The sequence below is a fragment of the Aricia agestis genome, chromosome 13, assembly GCF_905147365.1.
Source record: "Aricia agestis chromosome 13, ilAriAges1.1, whole genome shotgun sequence".
Classification (NCBI taxonomy): Eukaryota; Metazoa; Arthropoda; class Insecta; order Lepidoptera; family Lycaenidae; genus Aricia; species Aricia agestis.
Genome location: NC_056418.1, coordinates 6,129,751 through 6,152,829, shown reverse-complemented (window position 1 = coordinate 6,152,829; position 23,079 = coordinate 6,129,751). Strand labels below are relative to the sequence as shown.

Here is a 23,079-nt window from a genome sequence, read left to right as displayed (position 1 = left end):
TTTTGTCACGATTATTTACAACTTAAACTTCATCATTATTAGATTCACAAAAATCATCAACTTCAACTTGACCCCTTGGCATCTTTCTTAATCTATCGTGTGCGTATTTATAGGTACGCTTAGAATTTAGTGCTTTAAGTGTGTAACGGTCACCCTCTAAAACTTCTATCACCTTAAACGGACCTTTATATTTCGGATCTAATTTGTTTTGATTTCGTTCCTCGTTCTCTAATAACACAAAGTCACCAACCGCGAAATTTTTAATTTTAGCTTTAGTTTTATCAAATCGGCTTTTATCATATTCCGCACACCTCTTTATATTATCTGACGCGCGTTCACGAACTTCGTCTATATCAACGTCTAGCTCTACAGTATCACTACACATCAACGACAACGGTCTCGCCACTTTACCGATTAGGAGCTCTAGAGGCGAAGCTTGTGTAACTCTATTCACGGTACAATTAATCGCTAGTTGAACTTCGCCAATAGAGTCCTGCCACGATCGGTTATCACTAGCCTCTATCGCAGTCAACATTGACTTCAAGACGCTCATAACACGCTCAACCTGTCCATTAGCGCGTGAAGATCCTGTCGCTATAAGGTGCAAATCAATGTTTTTATTAGCGCAAAAATCACGAAACTCCTTGCTAGCAAAACAACGCCCTTGGTCGGCTATTATGCGAGTCGGAGCACCAAATAGTGAGACACTTTGAGATATAGCATGTAAACTGCTCTTGGTATCAATGTTGGTTGCGTGGTATAGAAGCACATACTTCGTAAACGCGTCTATTATTACAAAAATGTACTCCTTTCTATCATTTTTCCCGCTGAGCTTACCCGTCGCATCTACGTGAATTGTATGCCAGGGGCTCGTGACCTTAGGTATCGGATGAAGCTCGGCTTGAACCTTCCCAGAATGAGCTTTAGCTATTTTACAGGTGACGCAGTTGTCTACAAATTTTCTGACGTAAGTATTTAGTCCCGGAAACCAATAATAATTGAATAACTTTTCAGTCGTCTTATCTGCACCAAGATGTATAATCGAGTCATGAAAATTATTAACTACGGACCATCGGAGAGCGCGAGGTAAGTAATTAGAGAATTATCTAGATCCGTCATTATTTTAGAAATCTCTACATCTCGTTGTTGTTCGGCTTGGAGCCAATTAGGAGAGAGTTCAGTAACATCAACGCGTTTCGGACTTTCACGAGGCTCTACTGATGTCGACTCAAGCGGGAGAGGGTTTCGCGAGAAGAAATCTACATGACTCATTCTTTTTCCTTCTCTATAAACTACATTAAAATCAAACGATTGTAGATAAGCCCACCATCTATGTGCTCGGGGAGTTAGTTCCTGTTTGGCTTTAGAAGATTTGAGCGAATTACAATCTGTAACGACAGTAAATTTTCGGCCATGGACGTATTGCCTAAAATGTTTGATAGAATTAACGACCGCAAGAGTTTCGAGCTCATACGAATGATATTTGCTCTCAGCGGGTGATGTTCTCTTACTGTAGTAGGCTACGACGCAACGCTTACCATCGGGTTTTACTTGAAACAAAATCGCGCCATATCCTAAACTACTCGCGTCCGTATGAAGCTCTACCGAAAGATCTGGGTCAAAAATTGTTAAAACCGGGTCACTAGTTAAAATTGAAACTACCTTCTGACGTATATCCTCGTGTTCCGGTTTCCAAGTTAAGTCACCCTTAAGCGAAGTCAGTCGATACAAAGGTGCCATTATTTTAGAAAAGCTTTGTACAAATTGGCGAAAATAAGATGCGAGCCCTATAAACTGTCGTAATTGAGACACGGTCTGAGGAGGTGGTAGAGCAGTAAGGGCCTCTATTTTCCTACGATTAGGTTTGATCTGTCCAGACTCTACTTCAAATCCCAAGAACTCTACCTTCGTCCTGAGGAAGGAGCATTTCTTCAGATTTAAAGAGAATCCTGCCTTAGTCAGAACTTCCAGAACCGTACGAAGTCTTTGTAAACCTGACTCTACATCAGGTGAAACGATCAAAACATCATCAACGTACACAATTACGTAATCATGAGCTAAATCACCTAAAGCATTCATGATAGATCGTTGAAATACGGAGATCGCATTTTTCAATCCGAACGGCATAGTCAAAAACTCGTATTGACCCTCGGCTGTTATAAAAGCAGTGCTCTCTATCGACTCTACATTTACGGGAATTAAATGAAAACCACTTGCACAATCTAATTTTGAAAAATAATTAGCACCGTGAAGACGCGCGATTTGATCTGAAATAAGGGGAAGGGGGTAACGATCGGAGACGGTATTACTGTTGAGCTCACGGTAATCTATGCACATTCGATAAGAACCGTCTTGTTTTCTAACTAACAAGGCCGGACTTGCAAATGGAGAACAGCTAGGACGGATAATATTCGCATCCAACAATTCTTTTACACGGTCGCGCATAACGCTGCGTTCCTCAGCGGACATCCTATACGGCCGCCGCTGTACCGTGCGATTCGGGTCTATTAATTTTATTTTGAGCTCGCCCGTAGTCACATGACTTGTGGGTAAGCCGGTTATAAAAAAAATCGAAAATAACTCAAGTATTTGCAACACCTTAATTTTATCGTTACTATTCACGTCCGTTACAATAGAATTTAAATCCAACGAAATCACGTCACTACATTCCTGTCGCACCGAATTAACACTGTGAATTTTAGAAAACGAAATGTCTGTCGCCGTCATGTTAACTACAAAACCTAAATTTAAAATCTCGCGTCCTAACATTACGTCACTTTGTAAATAATTATCAGGTAAAACATGCAATAGAAGTTCAAAAGGAAAACCGTTAACCACCACACAACATAAAATCTGTTCTGTACTGAATACTCGTGTTTGACCAATACCGGTCATAGCAATAACATTGTTTATGCGTTTACCGCTAAATTTTGAAGCAAAACTTTCTTTAACTAACGAGCACTCAGCACCAGAATCGTAAGTAAATCGTATTACTTCACCTTTATGCTGTAGCGAGCCCGACGGTGGTTGTACGACGCAGACGTCGACGCGCCGCTCGGCCCGCGCTCCGCCGCCGTCAGTGTGCGCGCTGCCGCTGCTCGTACACCGCGATGCGATGTGTCCTTGCTTGCCGCACTTGAAGCACACCAAGGTCTTCGCTGCAGGCTGCTGAGGTGCTGGATTCGACGACGACGTAGACGCCTGAGGTCGTCCTCTTGACTCCGTTGGCTTGCTTCTGCACTCGCTTCTTTTGTGGCCGGTTTTTCCACAGTTGAAGCACTTTATAGTGTTTATTTTTTGCCGCTTGTTATCGTTTGTGCTCGATAATATTTCAGTGGAGCTATTTAACTTCCGCTTTAAATGAGAAAAAGCGTTTAGTTCCTGTTGCAATTTGTCCCTTGTTACAATGTTAGTAGTAAACGCCAAACGTTGTATTCTCGGGTCAAACTGCGATATATGGGCAAGTACTGTAGCTACGGCTATTTCTTCTTTATTCGCATCTTTCCACCGATTAATTAACGACGAAATTAAGCGACTTGCGAACGCGGGTAGGGTTTCTTTCTCGGTCGGTTTTTCGCCGTTTAATTTAATGAGGGTACCTGCTAGTGTCTCGGTCGAAATGAATCTCGTTGTAAAAAGCACTTTGAACTCGCTCCAAGTCATACCCTCATAAACTACTTGCGACAACCATGTTGATGCTTCGCCCTTGAGTGCCCTGCTAACCGCCAAAACCAGTCGACTGCCACTCGGTGGATTTGCTGCAAAGCACAAATCTGCCGTCGCGCACCAAGATCTTGCGTCCGTGTCTTGTTTTTCCGGATCAAATGGCGGTAGTTCCTCGCGATATGCCGGTTTCGGTGATTGAAGCGCGGCAATCAAAGCTTGCATGTTTTTGTTCTGCTGTTCGAACATAGCACGCCACATTCTGGTTTCGTTGTCTCGCTGATCCAACACTGATCCCAATTCTGATAACGGTGAAGGCTGATTTTCGTCGGTCATTTTTTTGAATTTTAACGACTGTGGGCAGTTGTGGGTAATGTTGGAAAACACTTTAGTCCAATCACAAACTATATTCGAAAAGTTAATATTATAATAAGCAATCACTATTAAATCACAGTATCTATATCACTCAATCTATTTAGAACGCAGGATGGTTTAGATGCAACCGTCCGCACGCGCCGCTCCCGAGAATTGAAGTGAGTCCTCTCCGCCGCTGGCATTAAATAGTGGCGCGCGCGGTGCACTAACTCCATCGAGCGCCGAGAGATGGCGCTGGCGTTCTGAATAAAACTTGATTTCCGACAAATATGTGTATTATATAATAAAAATCTTAAATATATGTATAGTATAAAAGTATTAAATATATTTCCGTTGTCTGGTACCCGTAACACAAGTCCTTCAGGTACTTAGCACGGGGCCAGACTGACGTGGTGTGAAGCGTCCATAGATATTATTATAATTGTTTATTTATATTAATTGTTTTTGAGCTTTGTAGTGTAATGTCCTATTAAGTAAAATAAAAGTTTATTTATTAAATAATGTTTTTGTCTGTTGCAGGTACTGTCGGTGTTTTAATCATATCGACACAATAACCATAATTTCCAACACGCCTGGCAGAAGACAGAAGGTTGGTAAAATCAATAACATAACTGATAAAATCGTTACCATCCATCATATTCGTCTAGTGAGGGCGAAAATGAACTATTGAAGACCCTGATTCTTCTATGTCAATGCGAGATTGACGCGGCTTCGTTTCTTGTTCGATTCAATGAATTTCTTATCAAACATAAAAATAATATTATATACTTCAGAAAAACTTCAAACGACTGATGACTTACGGCCGTATTCAGAGAAGTAGAATGATTACATCTTTTATGAACATTTCGACATAAACTCCATAATATATTTTCTGTCAATCTCTTCATCAATAATTAACGTTAAGTAATAATTTAATGTCCCTAAGTGTAGCCGTTGGACTTGGAGTTTTAATCAATAGGATTGTCCTTAATTTTCAATATAAGAATAACAATTAGTAGTTTGATAAGAAACATACATAATCGAAAAGAAAGAAGCTGCATTACTGCTGCAATAAACAGTAGAATCGGGGGTTTAACGCCCTCACAAAAAGAGATTATGGCACCGACGTGGTGAAAAAGTAATTGTGGTTTCATTAATCTAGTGAAAAACCCCCGAATTTTGAAGACATTGTTACGCTCCTATTGTGCGGCCCCTCACATATTGTGCGCCTGACATTCGCCTGCCCAAGATAAATGAGGAACTATTTTCAATCTAAATACGTCAGCCGCAAATCCTTTTGTTTATAAATCATCTGACTGTATTTTAAGTTGGCAAACGATGCTTTACACTTAGCAGTTGAATTGAATAACGTATAATATTAACATTTAAAACTTTCGCGTTGCATTATAATTAAAACTTTTTAATCGGGACTTATTTACTATGTAGTAGCATTACTACTTGAATAAGTCGCGTTAAGTCCCGATTAAAAAGTTTTAAACGTATAATATTATTCAGGTAAGTATATTAAAAAAAATATTATTTTCCCTGAAAAATTGGAATTTTAAAGGTCTAGTAAGATCTACTAGATCTATAAACTTGAAAATATCAATGGATATTAACTTGTTTATAAAAATACAACTATAGAAAGCTCAAAAATTTTGTAATGCAATAATGTCGCTTTCTTTAATAACCAATTTTGATGAATATGGGTTCTACAGGTTTCTGGCAAACGGCAGACCAATTATAGTATAAAAATCTTTACGACTGCTTATCGCGCACATAAACACGAATTTAAGATGGTTTTAAGCCGTGATAAGACGTACTATCATAATTGCTATAAAACCTCCATTAGTGGTTCGACTAAAACCAATCAAACTATATACCTATCAACTAGATAACGCCCTACGCGCGTAATCATAATCCAAATGAGCGATTAGCGTCTTGGTCTAACCGGTGTTAGGGTTGTCAAAAATAGTTTCTTAACTTGCAACAAAAAATATTCTTAGTGAAGCAGTATAAAACATTGTTATTTGTTTAATACTTTGAAGCATATTATAGTTGCTAAATGTTATCACTACCTTTATTTTTACAGGGCCTAGAACATTAAATAGTGCTTATTTAATATCTACCTATTTACCTTTTTATATTAGTATCTACGTCCTATATAATATTATGTAATATAAGTAAAAAAAACCGGCCAAGTGCGAGTCGGACTCGCGCACCGAGGGTTCCGACAGCTTAAAGGTATTATAGATCTGAGTATTTGGTATGAATTTCAATTTAATACCTCTACGCGTTTATGAGGAAATGGGTAGTAAGTTTAAAATTATTAAAAAAATATATATTATGTGATGTAACTAAAAATTTATGGTTTTCGTAATTTTTCCTTTATCTATGCAATAAGACGTTGCTTCGTACCAAATTTCAAGATTCTGAGTTCACGGGAAGCACCCTGTAGGTTTTGATTCCCTTGCAAGTGTCGAAAATTTGCGGCATAAACGGCTGTATCTTTTGATTGCGTTGGCTTAGAAGTTTGATTTTTTCACAGCTTCAAGGGACAGTAGACCTGAGTAATTGATATAAATTTCAGCTTCATACCTCCACGCGTTCCTGAGAAAAAGGGTCTTGACAGACGGACGGACGGACAGACGGACAACAAAGTGATCCTATAAGGGTTCCGTTTTTTCCTTTTGAGGTACGGAACCCTAAAAAATAAACAATATACTTACCAGCTATTTAGTATATTAAGCTCTATAAGCCACAAAACTGTTATTCCCCTACAAATTGCTAAACTTAACGGTAGGCATTTAATGGTAGGCCTATCTTTAATTACAATTTTGCTCTATTTAAACCTGTTTACAGCCAGAGGCGCAGGCGTAGTTCAAATAGTTTATTGTGCGCAATAAAATTTTATTTCAGTAATTCAGTTTCCCTTGGGTCCGTGATATTTTATTGCATTTTAAAATAGTGCGAACACCGTTTTGTGTTTTCCCATTTTAGTGTTGGCGTTCATAAACTAAAATATAACGCCAACAACAGAGGTATCTGTTAATGTGTGTTATCAACTTCTAAAATAAGCAAAATACCTAAACTATTCATAATAATTTCTTCAAATTAATTTTATTTCAAATTTATCATAAATTTTGTTTCAAATTTTATCTTTCTAATTTTGAAATTTACTATGTGGCAAGTGACCTATTTTGACCAAACGTGAAATAAAATTCCAGAAAAGCATCCAAAATACCTATTCTTCATTTATCTGCTTTTAATTGCTCTTCTGTCTCTTCCATTATCTTTCATTCAATATTTAAATATGCTATGTGGCAAGTGGCTAGTGGCAACCCTATTTAGACCAAACATTAAATGAAATTTAAAAGGGTCGCTTATCGGTGCCTTTAGAATAAAAGGTTTATCTACTGCGGCGCCCATCCGTCAAACGATAAATATATTGTGTCCGAATGCCCAGATCCCATTACAAGTATTAAATAATTGCCCGAGAGTAATCGATTATCTTATATATTGCTTTTTGATGGGCATAATTTATTATAATGAATGATAAACTTATACCCGATAGGCTATTCCAGTCTAACAAGATTATTCCACATAAACAGGCTAGTCTCTACAAATTACTATTCTGTGATAGTTATCACAGAATAGTAATTTGTAAGATCATGATTATTCTATGTTAAGTGTCCCAGTTTCACATAGGTTTGTGTCCAAGATTAATTTGAGTTTTACGTTATGTAATTATGATTGTAAGAAGCTAGTCCACACTGTGCACTTTCGTCTTCAATATTCGTCATCAACTTTCATATTGGAGCATTCAATAATTGAATGCGCCAATATGAAAGTTATATAAAGTCAAGGAACGCAACGCTAATATTGTCATTTTTGATGTTTTGGATACGGTCAGCGTTTTGGATGCGTCGCGGGCATGCCTCACGTTCGCTGTTGACTGCGCTATAACGCATGCCCTTGACGAAAAGAAAAAGGCACAGTGTGGACAAAGCTAAAGGGTTACTTGTTCAAGCCATAAAACTATAACATGTCAATGTAATTTATTTTTTACCAACTTCACCAACCTAGTCTTTGTAGCAAATCGTGGCAAATAAGATACTTTCATATTTGTAACCTACCGCTTAGTAAGGCTTTGATTCAGAATCTGTCCCAGAACTTGACACAAACAAGTTCAAGGTAATATTGTTAGAAACAACAAAAGGAGTGGCATTGTGACAGACTGCGAAAAACCTTGGTGGCCAACATTTTATACAACTTTTCTATCTTAGTCCTTTCAAAAATGCCTTGGTGGTCCCCATACCCCTCTTATTATTTATTCCTAATTATATGAGAACACGGAATGTACATTTCGGTGGTATACAGTCTCGTACAACTTAGCCCCCACACCAAAGTTATTTGTAATTTAAAATGCTAATGGCCTGTCGTCTGGGTTTAGTGAATGAATAATAAAATATCCAATATGAATCGGGCGTATTGAACATTACATAAGACGCACATAATAATATGAATAAGTTGATGTAATTGGAGAGAAATTGTATTTACTTTGATTTCTGGAGCAGACTGGAACTTATCAATAATTGAATTAAAAATACTGTCACTAAAATATAAACGAAGTTAAAACACAAATATCCAAATAAATACGCCTTTCAATATTTATTTCTGACTTGTCACAGCGAACAAGTTGAATTAATAATATTTGTTACGCTCTGAAAAACGTGACTAGAAATCACGTGTATCCGAAACCAATAAAAATTCTCAATAAAACACAAATTGGAAACATTTTCTTCGTGAACAAATTAATATTTCTCGTACTCGACAGCCCTACGTACATAGGCATTTTTCAATAAAGGCCGCCGACGTAAATGTTAATTGCTTCCAGCAAAAACATGCTTCAAGAAGATTCTTATTATCTAAAGTAGATTAACTATCTATAATCAAATACCCATCAATATCGTCTCTTCCGACAATCCCTCCAGGAAAATTGAATTTGTATACTTAATATCAAATTGTCCAAAACTGGAAACGCTTTTAAGTGATCCTTCTAATCGTCCTTTCGTTACCAAATGATTTGTACGTGGAAAAAACGTGTCCTTTCTTGGATTCAAAACTAAATTTTATAATAAATTATAAACCTTTTAAGGGATAAAAAGTATCCTATGTCCTTTCGGGACTCGAAGTATCTCCATACCAAATTTCAGCAAAATTGGTTAAGCGGTTTAGCTCTTCACGTCGAAGAGGTAACCGACAGACAAACAGACGGACAAACCGACACACTTTCGCATTTTTATTATTAGTATGGATAAAAATTCCTTCAAGCAAAACTTATTACCCATCCTATTGAATCTATGCTATCAATATTTATTACCTTTATAAGCTGTACTAAAGGATCAAAGGACTCTGCAGGTGATTATTTCTTTGAACTTGTGGTCACTCAATTGACGGCTCCCGCTCCTGTTCTATTAAGAAATATGTGACATTTATTGTGAGTCAATAAACTCATGTGGGTGCGCGACAATTGGTCATTCGTTTTATTTCGTTCCATCAACATTCACGGACTTCGTTTTGAAATGTGAAGACAGGATGACTAAATGGCTAAATGGTATATCTCTTTAGTTAAATTTGCATTGAATTTACATACTCCATACACATTTAGAAATGCATATACGCATCGCGTTATGGTCTGAATTGGCCCTTAGGGGAGGATTTTTGAAAAAAAATATAGTCTCTTGATGATAGCCTACATCCTAAAGCTATCCCTAGTCTGTAGCCTAGGGAGTAGGACATATCCTAAGCCTAAGTCGAAATTTCAAGTTACTAGACCTAAGGGTTTGGCCTGCACTTGATGTCATCATTCAATCTTTGCTTCAATATACACCCAAACATAGAATATTCGATTATGGTTGGTATTGAACCAAGCATTATTTTACAGCATGTGCCATCGAGGAAATTGATTCCTAGGCAGATGACAGCTCAACGTCATTTGGTCGGATCATGTCAATTCAATATTAATAATTGTGATCTGTCGGCTGATTTTGACTTATCGTGACCAAACTGCATAGGTCGCCCATCTGCTTATGATAACTTCTCTGATAGTACCTACCTATGAAAATACAGCATGACTGGTGACATGTTCAATACTCGAGGACGTGATATTTGGTTATTATATTAGTTGAAAAAAATAAATATAAAAAATAATAACAATTGATCACTGAGTAAATGTAGCTTAAAGTTAAATAATTATTTACCCAACGCAGGGACACCGCGCGCGGGAGGGGCAGCGCGCGGCGCGGGACGCAGGCCGCCGCGCCCGCCGGCTGCATAGTAGTTTACAAAGTGTCCGTGATTCATTTATTTAAAGAGAAATTTGGTCAAAAATTAAGTACTTAATTATAATGAGAATCGAGTACCAAGTAGGTACTCTCCGTGTCTCACCAGTCATGCTGTTATCATCTATGAAAGTGAGATTTGTAGAATTCGAAATACATAATATAAATTTGTAGATACACATATGGCCGTGTTGATTCACAAAGTTTTAGTTTGAGTAAAAAACTCCTCTCGTGTAATATTTTATGAATATAGTTTGAGTTTTTAGGCGCAGCATACGGCTTCTGCAATACCGAAATTTTCAGCTTCGAAGTTACTTTTATTAATAACTCGGATACCAAACAAAATAATTTAAGCTGGTCTACAAAAGCTGAATTTTTGTGTAGTTTTTGTAAGAACTGGTTCTATCGAAATCTCAATTGCCAAAATTTTCTATTTTCTTTATTTTGATTAGGCCGGCTTCATACACTATTTTTAGTATGCGTTTTCCGAATTTGTTTTCCGTATGCGGAATTCCAAATGCATGGAATCAGTTGAAATTAATACATTAACTGGCGCACACGTTCGCTTATTTCCGAACGATACAAATTCCGCACGTACGTTTCAAGTGCTAGACGGCGCGTTCGCGCGTGAAATAAACGAACGTTTGCTAGTCTTACGGAAATCCAAATACGAAAAACGAATACGGAAATCGTATGCGGAAAAAGTGTGTATGCGGCCAGCTTTAAAATCTATCCTTCCGGATGAATTTCTTCCTGAATTCCTGACGTATTGATCATCCAAATATCTGACGTACCTATCAACCACACATTCAGGCGTAATATCTATTTGTTTCCATGCAATTCCATGGTATAACGGACACGGAGAGCTGAGATTAGAGCAGTGTATTTACTGGTACAAGCACAGCCTGAGGCGTATGTCAACCGCCCGAAGATTATGCCTTAATCTCCTTTCTGTAGTAAGCCGCTTTCATAGCTTTGTGAGACCATACATGCACGTCTGACGTCACTGCTAAATCTGTTTTCGTTGAGCTTTAGATATTACGTTTATTAATATCTACTATCCACTACGTTGGATTACTTGAATTGAATTTGATAGGAAACATTCTGGTTACAGTATGTTGTGCTGAATATTATATTTTCGTGATAACTAGCTTTTTATTATAATTTATTTTAGATTCTATTTAAATATATTATGTTTGTTATGGTTAGATATTATAGTAATAAAGCATGATTTTTTATATTTAAAAATATTTTCACGCCCTAGAGGCAGAAATTGTGAACAATAAAAAAAAGAATAATAAGAACATAGTAACCAATTTCATGGAAATATAGACTTACTTACTTACTTATTTTTTCAATAACTAGACGTTCCGTGCGGCTTTGCCCGCGTAAATTAGGAATTTAACGGATACCGTGCATTTTCCCGCAAAAAATAGCCTATGTCTCTTCACGTGGTTTTCTCTATATTTGTGCCAAATAACATAAAATTGCTCCAGTACTTCGGGAGATAAGCCTTTTCAAATAATTTTCCTCGTTTTTTTTTTCACCTTTTATTCTGTTTCTTCGCTCCTATTAGCTATAATAGCCTTTATTATATAGCTTATAATAGCCTTCCTCGATAAATGACCTATATAACACTTAAATAATTTTTTTAATCGGACCAGTAGTTCCTGAGATTAGCGCGTTCAAACAAACAAACAAATTCTTCCGCTTTATATTAATATTAAGTATAGATAATTTTGATAAATGCAAGATACTTATGAGGAATTTTTATTACCTATCAGAGAAATTAATTCACTTGAAGCAGATGGCGAATCTACACAGTCCACACTGTGCATTTTCATATTCAATTTTCGTCATCAACTTTCAACGCCAATATTGTCATTTTTGAAGTTTTGTATACGGTCAGAGGGCATGCGTCTCGGGCATGCCTCACGTTCGCTGTTGACTGCGCTATAACTTCCGACCTCAAGGACGATGACGACATAGAATCTCTTTCTATGTCGTCATCGTCCTTGAGGTCGGTTCGTGCTAATAATATTATGTTGGTCCGCAGGTTTGCGCGATGTACGAGGGAGGTCAAAATAACTCTTTTCAGAGCATTTTGCACCACCTTCTACACGTGCAGCCTGTGGAGCTCATACACGCTCCGGGCAACAACGCCCTCCGCGTCCAGTTTAATAACGCATTCAGGATATTGTTGGGGCTTCCCCGCTACTGCAGCGCTTCAGGGATGTTTGCTGTGGCACGGGTGGACTGCTTTCACGCCACTCTGCGAAAACGATGCGCGTCCTTAGTGTGCAGAGTGAGGGGGAGTACCAACAGCATACTTGCTATGATATCCAGTCGACTTGACTGTCCTTAAGTGCACTCTGCACCATATCTAACGGCATGGAGCAGAGATGATGCACAATGTAGCTATTATAATACATATTATACCTAAATATTATGATATTACTAACATAATTTTTAAGCCTCTACTAACAAGTGAGTCATTGTTACTTAACTAAATAAAATATTTCATTTCATTTCATATAACGCATGCCCTTGACGAACAGAAATTTAAGGCACAGTGTGGATAAAGCCAATCGTCGCGCCGCTTATATTTTAGCACAAACAATGAAAATCTGTTTATATAGTACATAGATTTTCAATCTATGCCACATAGAAAATGCGTGGTGTCGCGTCGTGTCCCGCCATCCACCGCGCAGATTATCCCGACCTTAATCAATCGTTCATTTCCTTGAAGATCCTTTATGTACTTAATGTGTTTTTCCGCAATTATTAGGTTTTTCGAGGAATTTATTCACCTATAAAATCCATATATTTATTGGTGTATAAATCCTAAGGGTGTCTACGTCCCTTCACAGTGCACACTCAAATCGTTGAAGTAATTTGAATTAAAGACATAGGTATTAATATTAGCGATACAGTACTTCAGTCCGGACCAACGCCTACAACTCTACAAGGCGCAGGTTCGGCCTCATATGGAATATTGTTCTCATCTCTGGGCAGGGGCGCCAAAATACCAACTGCTCCCTCTGGATCGTATCCAACGAAGGGCTGCTCGAATTGTTGACTGCCATAGTGTTTCGAACAGCTTGGACCCCCAGGAATTACGCCGAGATGTAGCTTCACTCTGCATCCTCTATCGGTTGTATCACGGGGAGTGCTCTGAGGAATTGTTCGGAATCATACCACCTGCAACTTTTCGCTATCGTCCCACGCGAAAAACATACCATCCTCATCACCTTGATGAGTGGCAGTCTTCCACAGTGCGTTTTTCGCGTAACTTTCTGCCGCGCACTGTAAAACTCTGGAATGAACTGTCACCAGCAGTATTTCCGGACCGATACGACCTGCAAACCTTCAAGAAAAGAGCGTATTCCCTCTTAAAAGGCCGGCAACGCACCTGCAGCTCTTCTGATGTTGCGAGTGTCCATGGGCGACGGTAGTTGCTTACCATCAGGTGACCCGTTTGCTCGTTTGCCCCCTTATTTAATAAAAAAAAAAATAATATTATGAATTTACCATTCAGTCCTGGTGAACGACCAACAATCATATTTGTAGCAACAAAATGGTAACCGCGCGAAAGGAATTTTAGCAAAACAAAGAACCAAGTGGCATAAAACCATAATAATATTATGATTAAATTAGCTACTAATAATAATATTATAAAGGAGATTAAGTAACTTTGTATGAACCTGTGGCGTCATTTTTTTTTCTAGCGTCCAGGGAGAAAACTATTACTATTTTGTAGAAGAGAGAGAATTTATAGAAACATAATAATTATTATATTAGTAACACTAATAAATATTGTTCTAAGTAATATCCAACGGAAAGTGTATAAAATATACAGCCATCTTGTTCAATAACAGTTTTACTCCGGCTGTATCCAGGCTTTTGTAAATTCTAGGATAAGTTTACTACGTAACCCGACCCACACAGTTAGCTGAATAGCTCTTTCAAAAGTACCAGAACTTTACACTGAAAATAAACGCCAGCATAATAAACTATTTTCTTAAACAATATAGTTATAAAATTAAGTTTTAAAAGTACTTTTGGCGAAACAAAACTGTTTCAAGTCTCTCGAATACACCGAACGAGACAACAATTCTTTAGTTTTATTACGTTAAAACAAATACTGGGTAAAATATGAATCGTATTAGTACCTACTATAAAAATATTACACTACTAGTACTAGTAAGTAAGTAGTGTAGAGTTTTGCCGGCAACTTCAGCGTGCGAAATGCGGATAAACCAAACTATTATTTCCAGAAATTCGCAGTAACTATTACCTAAGTAGTAAGTATACAAGATTTTCTTTCAATTATTTATTCATTTGGGGAATTATAGGGGGGGATTTGGGGAAGAGGTAACAAAAAGATACGATTTTGCATATAATTTTATATGTTTGGATTTTGTGATATTATGTTTAACTTGAAATAGCAACAACCACATCGGACACGTGCCTTATATGTCTATGAATTGAGCAAAAAAACAGGGTAAATACATTTTCTCTACGTTCGAGTCTATAGAGGCAAAAAATTACCAAATACCTCTATATTCTAGAATAAGTATCCATACTTCCATGCTAATAATATCATAAATGCGAAAGTGTGTCTGTCTGTCTGTCTGTTACCTTTGCGCCTAAACCGCTGAACTGATTATGATGAAATTTGGTATGGACATACTTACTTCGAGTACCTGGAAAAGACATACATTTTTTATCCAGGAAAATGTACGGTTCCCGCGCGATAAACGGATTTTGGCGCAACGGAGTGGCGGGCGTCATCTAGCCTAAAATAATTAGTATTATAATTACAAAAACAGTTCAGAAGCCATATCATGGTATTTTTATAAATCGGATTATATTTTGTTCTAATTTTGTGGGCGCGCGGTTTAGTAGGGGGAAGAAGCCCGTCAACGCGGCCTAAATCTATTTTGATGCAATGCTGTAAGCTAAAGCCACAATCCACACTGACAGCGTGACAGTACGCTTCCCGCCAATTAATTATATTAATTATTGGAAAACATTTCGTAATAAGGCTTACAATTAGTTGAATAGGACATATTACAGCAGTTTCACGATGGCTGAGGCAGCACCAGCATATACCTTCGTAGCCTACATTAAACAAAAAGTTTTGTTCGACGTTTGACAATGTTTCTGTCAATCTTATAAATTATAATATATAAAATTCTCGTGTCAAAATGTTAGTAGCGTACTCCTCCGAAACGGCTTTACTGAATTTTACCTACATATTCAGTAGGTCTGAGAATCGGCTACTTGCAGGCTACTTGTTATATTGATAAGTGCATTTGTTGAATAAATAATAGTAAATTATTACAACTCGAGACTGACGGCGACCATTGTTTGTGCGACGGGATAGCGATGGACGTTCCCATGGTGCCATACATATTTAGTCACTTCAATAAATTATTATGGGCCAAATACTTATACTTCAACCCATCAATCCCTAAGCGGGAGCCGGCTGCCGCATAACAATTGAAAATCTACTGTATCTGCGATATCCACGATGGAGATGTTAAACAAGATCCGCGGCTTCAGGTATATCTACGAAATCATGGGTGGGTTGAGGAAATTCTACCTTGGTGTTATCTCTTTCCTTTCAAAAATATTTTATAGTAACTAATAAGTAATAACTAATCACTATACGGTCTACATAAAACTATAAAAGGGTTTCTTAGTAATATACAGGATGTAACAAAAATAAGTGATAGTACTTTAGGGTGTGTACGTGTTCCTTGTAGAGAGTTCACTGCGAAAGTAGCAGCGCTGAAAGACCAAAAATTTCTTTCACTTTTGTATAGGGAAACTCGTGACGCTCGGGCCCTTGCCCATACAAAATTGAAAATTTTTTTTCGTCTTTCAGAGCTGCTACTTTCACAGTGAACTCTCTACAAGGAACACGTACACACCCTAAAGTATTATCACTTATTTTTGTTACACACTGTATAAGAGTTAGAGAGTAAGTACTACCGGGTTAACTAAAAGGAAACCTAATAAAATCACTATGATTCTAGATTCCAGATGATTCCAATGACTTGATTGCTTCAATATTTTACATTTTGATTCCTGAAACGTTTTATTTTTTTTATCGAGTTTTTTTATTTAATTTTTGTATCTGTTTGTGTTTTATTACAATAGAATTTAATTTTATTGATATCTACGTCAATTCCAAAGAAACAATTGTAACGATTATCTCTATGTTCACTTTCGTTTATTAGAATTTTAAATGTGGAACACACGTGTTGTTTAATTTAGTTTGGGGTATTGTTTGTTCTGTACAACAAACACGAGCACAAAGCGAACGAGTAAAGTATGTACATTGATTCCGAAAACTAGACTAAACTAAATTGCGTCAAACAACGCGTAAAAAAGGACAATAAGTCTATAGACATCAAAAATAATAAATATAAATATACTTAACTATAATTACATGTGAGTACTTACAAAATAAATATTATAAATGTTTTTGCGTCATGCAACAAACAAACATCATATTATGAAAAAAATCTGTCTTAAATATATTTAAATAATACCAAAGGTTTAAGCTTTGGTATAGATTTAGGACAGATTTTTTTTACATCTTTATTACCGCACTATAAAATAATATACATAGGTACTTAAGTTTATAATTTTACTGCAAAAACCACCTGCGATTTAATTACTATAAAAAGTTAATTGTCATTTAATTAAAAATATTATTATGTTACATTCAACCTTGTTTTGCTGCACACTCTTCATGTTATAATGAAAAACTTTTTCAGTGTTTTTTATTTCGTAACTAGCTGTTTTTCCCGGTTTTTTTTATAATACTGTAATAATACGTATTGTAAATGGGTATACATAATATAATATATTGCCAAAAAATATGTATCTAAGTACTTAATTATACAGTGTGTAACAAAAATAAGTGATAATACTTTAGGGTGTGTACGTGTTCCTTGTAAAGAGTTCACTGTGAAATGAACAGCGCTGAAAGACGACATTTTTTTTTAACTTTTGTATGGCCAAGTGCCCGAGCGTCACGAGTTTCCCCATACAAAAGTGAAAAAAATGTTTGGTCTTTCAGCGCTGCTACTTTCACAGTGAACTCTCTACAAGGAACACGTACCACACCCTAAAGTATTATCACTCATTTTTGTTACACCCTGTATAAGGTTATGCGTCAAGGAAATAAACTACCAACATACAATATTTTATCAAAATCCTTTAAATAGTTGATTTTGCATGAGGTATTAACCTGTAACTATACATTCTTACAAAATTTCATATATTTTATAATGACTATTATTATATTATACCGATGTGTATATTTTTGGGTACAGTCATTGATTTTTTACAAAAAATTAACGTGTTTAGACGTTTTTGTTTATCATAATAAACAGTTCACCGACTTAATATAAATAAAGGGTCAATCATTTATGTTAAATGAACACGTCAAATCTGTATAAACATTAACCCCTTTACTAATAAGATCCAGAATGTGCCCACAGCGCATTCGGTTACGGTAGTCGGTTATTTTGAAATCAGATCAACTACGCAGGATTTACTTCATAGTGCCCGAGTGTGTAAAATAGCACTCTATCTTTCTTTACTTTCTCATCGTTTATCGCATTTTCGCATTTATATGAAAGGTATAATATGATGGGATCTTTAATGCTATTTTCTGCATCAATCTGCAATATTGCTGAAACGTTACAATTTAATAAATTTTAATAGGAATGTATCGAACAATGAATTAAGGATCATAGGACGAGGCTAATTAGTAATCACGATTTGCTTATAGCCGTGCACTATGTTCGTGAACAATGCATAGCTCTACAAATCAAAATTCCAAATCACTGTTAAGAGGATACAACAGGGGCTAGAGAAATGAAAAAAAAGTACGTGTAATATCTATAGCTGTCTCCCTTACCTCAAGCCTATACCGCAGAACGCGATAGAGACAACTGCAGAAAATCCAGAAAATCAACGATTCGTTGTCCCCTGATTCCTTCTCCAAAACTTAACCGATTTAAGTACTTTTTTCATTAAAGATTAAAAAAAGGCTTGAACTGTGTTCCTATGTTTTGCTTTTTTTGTATAATCTAGCCAAATCTGTTTTCTGGATTTTTGAACACAGTGGAAAATCTGGCCATTTTTTTGGGTTGTTGAACGTTCATATCTTATTTAATAATTAAATTATGAAAAAAAAGAAAACATAGGGACATTGTATTAGTGGCCGTAGATATTCAGGAAAAAAATTATAAGTCTACTAGCATTATCCAGGGAGGAAACAGGGGACAACGTTTGTATGGAAAAAAGGGCGGTGTGGACTCCTCTTAAGTACCTACATTATGATGCGGAATAGAAGAAGTACGTAGCTAATGCCACAGAATATAATATATTAGTAGTACCAACTAATGCACATCGGTTTTAATGAGAATACTGTTATTTCAACTAATTTCGTTTGGATTTGGAAATTAAAACGAGAAAACATACGAGCACAAAACTATATTCACAATGGCAGATACAAAAGAGAAAGGACAAGGGCAATGAATGACAATGACGTTGACAGATCAAATAATATGACAATTGTTGAGACATTTATCTATGGCACCATGTTGTGGTTGCAATTAATAAATAATGTAACAGGTTTATTGGCTACTTATATACTTCTCCTATTCAGCGAATAACTTGCAGTCCCATGTCATCATTCCTCATTTTAAAATCGTTGCATCATTTCATAATCTTTTCAGATATGAACCTGTCCGGTAAAGTAACAATAATTGAATACACCGTTAAACGTGAGTTAATAAGGGCGCTTCCGGCCCCGCGGCCACGGATCTCTAATTTCCGGTGTTCGGGTTCCCTACAGTACCCGCTATTCTTTACTCAAATGCCACCTATAATAAGCATTATTCAGTAAAAAAACAATGGATATGCAGTTAATTTCGCGTTTTGTTGAGCATGTTTTGGTTTTACAGTTTTGAACAATAAAACTTAGGGAGCTTTTTTCTAATTTTTTTTTTTTTTAAATTAAATAAGGGGGCAAACGAGCAAACGGGTCACCTGATGGTAAGCAACTACCGTCGCCCATGGACACTCGCAACACCAGAAGAGCTGCAGGTGCGTTGCCGGCCTTTTAAGAGGGTATACGCTCTTTTCTTGAAGGTTTGCAGGTCGTATCGGTCCGGAAATACTGCTGGTGACAGCCCATTCCAGAGTTTTACAGTGCGCGGCAGAAAGTAATATCTGGGAGATCGAGCTTGGCGAAGGGATTTTATACGTGGGAGAGCCATGCTTCGGCACGAATGGACCGGCTCGACCGGAGAAATACCACGTTCTCACAGAAAACCGGCGTGAAACAGCGCTTGCGCTGTGTTTCGCCGAGTGAGTGAGTTTACCGGAGGGCCAATCCCCTCCCCTATTCCCTTCCCTTCCCATCCCTACCCTCCCCTATTACCCTATTGCCTATTGAAAGCAACTACCGTCGCCTATGGACACTCGCAACATCAGAAAAGCTGCAGGTGCGTTGCCGGCCTCTTAAGAGGGAACTCACTCGGCGAAACAGTAAACACAGCGCAAGCGCTGTTTCACGCCGGTTTTTTGTGAGGTATTTCTCTGTTCGAGCCGGACCATTCGTGTTGAAGCATGGCTCTCCCATGTAAACAATACAATTAAGGGACAGTTTACATTGGAACGTGACGATGCGATACGATGCGATGTCTTCAATTGCAAATGAACTGTTGAAAACTATACTCTATTAACCACCCAAGATACACATAACAATTTAAATTAACATACTTGACAGGCTTGACTTGCTGTTCATTCCAATAACAAATGGCTTTTTTAAAAATGCATCGCAATTCGCACCACGTCGTAACTCGTAACGTAGCAATATGTAAAGACCCTAATATTGAACGTGTAGCCAACCGCAAGAAGTAGCGACTTCTGCCCCGGATTCTTATCGTATATTAATCGGCGTATTTGTAGAATAAATTTACTTTTGTTTGAGTTCGCTCAGTTTTATTTATTCAAGAGGCGACCGGCGGAGCAATGTTTACATTATATTTTCTTCCTCCAATTATTATTGACTTGATATTCTATCAAGATCTATATTAAAGATGAATAGAATCTTAGAAATGGGTAGTCGAATTTTCTTGAAACTTATTTAAGAAAACTAGCTGCAACTTCGTTAATAATATAATATAGCTCCCACACCGGTTTCGGTGACGGTGGCCGGTTTCATTGAAACCAGGCCAGCTACGCAGGAGTAATTTTATAGTGCCCAAGTGTGTGCGCAGTACACAAGAGCACTCTCTATTCCTTTACTCTCATAGCCCAGTGGGACGGAAGACCGACACGACCGGTGAGAGATCAGGCGCAGGACCGACTTTTTACATGCCCATCCGACGCATGTATCATCTTACTTGTCAGACAATCAGGTGATCAGCCTGCATTGTCCTAAGCAAACTTGGAAATAACATGATTCCAAGGCGGGAATCGAACGCACGACATCCGAGTCAAGAGCCGCGCTCTTTACCACTAGACCACGGAGGCATCAACTTCGTTAATATGAAATCGTTTATCGCTCGCGCAAAAAAATGTGTCCTGGATCTCGAAGTATTTCCGTACAAAATTTCATCCAAATTGGTTCAGCGGTATAAGTGTGAATTGTGAAGAGGACAAACTAATTGAAGCTGTAATAAATAGTCATAAAATAAACGATTCTTTATAGAATAGTAATTGAAGTATCCCACGGAACCCTTATTTTATATGTACCTACGAATAATAAAAACTACTTTATACAGATAAAAATTAACCTATGTATTTATTATCTACCATTTGATCAAAATCTGTTCAGTAACTTTAGCGCGAAGAGTATAAAACAACATAAACACAAACTTTCGACTTTATTTAATGTGAATACTGCTAGTATAATGAACCAAGCTTTCAATTTCCTAAAATAGGAATTTTAAACCTCTTTTCAAATATCTCATTGTTCTCTTTATTAAATTTTTTGTTAGTTACTCTTTGTAACACGATACCTAATTGATGATAGAACCGGCTTCAGAATAGTGATGGTCATGCCAACTCACGGTTGTACCCATCTTATACCTGACAGCCGTTTTAGAAAGTAAGGATGAGCCGCTAAGTCTACCCTGTTTTAGTTAATTATTATAGGATGACGCGCAATCGCGGATGACTTTAATCGCCCAGCGACTTGATAATCTGTGTACAATAACTACCAGTAACGTACAATAGCCGCTGTTATAGATAATAAGTAATAACTAATATTGTATCACCAACTGATCGCGCTCAACCAATAACGTCCTTCTGATTCTGCCAATAGCTGCGCCTTCCCCAGAAACGAAGAAAATAAGTGAAATATTTTTAGGTCTTTCGTATAAATACTGCTTCGTGTTGTCAGCGTTGTCCGCACTATTTTGTTCAAAATATGCTATAGGGCACTCACGCTGGGGCCAATTTACCCGTTGAGAAGGCCTGTCCTTACTCTCTTTATGTCGATGCCTGACAACCCATCAGCTGTTTTCTATACAAGGAGACTACCATACACAGATATTATTTGTTGTAAATCTCTTCTGATTAGTGGACCCGGTTTAATAAATGTCTAAAAGACTAATGATTGCAGTTTCACTATCCTACTATTTTAATGCATCTTTAATGCAGTTTCGTTTCTCCTTCAATCCAGTACCTTTCCTACCCAACTTGTAGTAATGGTATGAATTATGAAAATTATACCATAAATCAAACCAACATAAACATAATATTGTGTCTAATGTATTAAGTTTTTGTACTTATTGGATGGTCTGAGATTGTCGACAGGCTAAGGTCTCGGGTGAAGTAGCAGAATTTCTGCCGCGTAAATATCTTTTCATACTAATCATGACTCACAAAATTACCCTCGTGTGAATCAAACTTTTGTATGGAACTGAATGCAACAGAATTTCTGCCAGCCGAAATTCTGCGACTCACAACTCACAAATTACGCTCGTTTGGCTTCACCCTAAATCATACCCTTTAAGTACTTACCTATAATCTATATACATAAATAATGTTGTCTGATCAATACTATACATATAATATAGTGCTAATCTTATTGTCAATTCAAGTTATAGACTCAATACATAAAAGTCCAGATAAAATCGTATCCAACAAATTGAATGTCCTACGCGTAACTAGCTGCCGATTTATGTCGCACACACAGCTGTAGGCGTTGGATGACAAAGAATAGTAAATAGAGTGGACACTTCGAATGAATTGACACCATAGTTAGGTAGCTTAATAGAGAATTACAGGCTGGCTCATCATCCTTTCAAACGACGATATCCTTTTAGTATACACTCATATTTTAAGAGGCAGAGATTTTAAGTTTGTAACTTTGAATGGGGTAACCTCTGAATACGACTTTATTTCATTTTATTTCTGTGCTTTCTCTAAGTCTATTTAAAAGTGTCTATTCTATTAGATACTCTAAGCTTGTTTGACACTCTCTGATTAATCCCCCCTCTACAAGTCCTGCAACTTGCAACCCACTGCACTGCCACACCACGTCTATCTAAAGTTATTATTGTTGGATAACACAATATATTATGAGTCTGGGAGAAAACCTGTCTTTATTAGGATCATTGCAACGTGACGTGCCATTTAAAACTGAATTTTATATACTACACAAGAAGATACACAT

The 23,079-nt window shown here is 37.1% G+C and overlaps 1 protein-coding gene across 7 annotated transcripts in view; it reads left to right on the top strand.

Annotated features, from left to right (window-relative positions):
• Nucleotides 1–23,079, top strand: part of LOC121733201 — a 157,941-nt gene that overhangs the window by 109,778 nt on the left and 25,084 nt on the right. Inside the window, exon 1 of one of the 7 annotated variants that reach the window (XM_042123374.1) lies at nucleotides 4,567–4,627. The exons of the other annotated variants lie outside the window; for them this stretch is intronic. The gene's annotated coding sequence lies outside the window, so the exon portion shown is untranslated. Of the gene's footprint in view, nucleotides 1–4,566; nucleotides 4,628–23,079 lie in introns of those variants that run through there. 7 annotated transcript variants of the gene reach the window in all.